Source organism: Pyrgilauda ruficollis, unplaced genomic scaffold (genome assembly GCF_017590135.1).
Source record: "Pyrgilauda ruficollis isolate IOZ18807 unplaced genomic scaffold, ASM1759013v1 scaffold885, whole genome shotgun sequence".
In the NCBI taxonomy this organism is placed as follows: Eukaryota; Metazoa; Chordata; class Aves; order Passeriformes; family Passeridae; genus Pyrgilauda; species Pyrgilauda ruficollis.
This window is the reverse complement of record NW_024530877.1, coordinates 1-976: the sequence shown is the minus strand read 5'-3', so window position 1 is coordinate 976 and position 976 is coordinate 1.

The following is a 976-nucleotide window of genomic DNA, read 5'->3' as shown; positions in this document are numbered from 1 at the left end:
GTTGGGGGATTTTGGGGGTATTTTGGGAATTTTGAAGAATTTTTTGGGAATTTTGGGGTCCCAAATAAATTTTGGGGGATTTTAGGGGGATTTGGGGGGGATTTTGGGGTTTTTGGGGGGTTGGAATGTTTTTCTGAGGCGTTTTTTGGGAAAAAAAATTTGGGGATTTTCGGGGAGATTTGCAGAGATTTTTTGAGGTATTTTTGGGCTGGTTTCGGGATATTTTGGGGGATTTTGGGGATGATTTCAGGACATTTTTGGGGTGATTTGGGTGGGTTTTGGCTCAGAGCTCGTCGTGCTCCTCGTGCCCCGCCGGCGGCTCCCTGCAGGGTTTGGGGGATTTTTGGGGATGATTTTGGGATAATTTCGGGATATTTTCAGGATATTTTTGGGATAGTTTAGGGATATTTCCAGGATATTTTGGTGGCATTTTGGGGATAATTTCAGGACATTTTTGGGGTGATTTCAGGACATTTTTGGGATATTTTCAGGATATTTTCAGGATATTTTTGGGATGATTTCAGGACATTTTTGGGGTGATTTTGGGCGGTTTTGGGGCTCAGAGCTCGTCGTGCTCCTCGTGCCCCGCCGGCGGCTCCCTGCAGGGTTTGGGGGGGATATTTTTGGGATGATTTCAGGACATTTTTGGGGTGATTTGTGTGGGTTTTGGCTCAGAGCTCGTCGTGCTCCTCGTGCCCCGTGGGATATTTTCAGGATTTTTTGGGGATATTTTTGGGATGATTTCAGGACATTTTTGGGGTGATTTTGGGCGGTTTTGGGCTCAGAGCTCGTCGTGCTCCTCGTGCCCCGCCGGCGGCTCCCTGCAGGCCGCGGGCGTCTCCAGCTCCAGCAGGTACTCGCAGCGACTCGGCTCCGCCGCCGCCGCCAGCGCCGTGTCCAGAGCGCACCTGAGACGCACCTGGGGATGGGACACACCTGAGACACCTGGGAGACTGGGGACACACCTGGGACACAC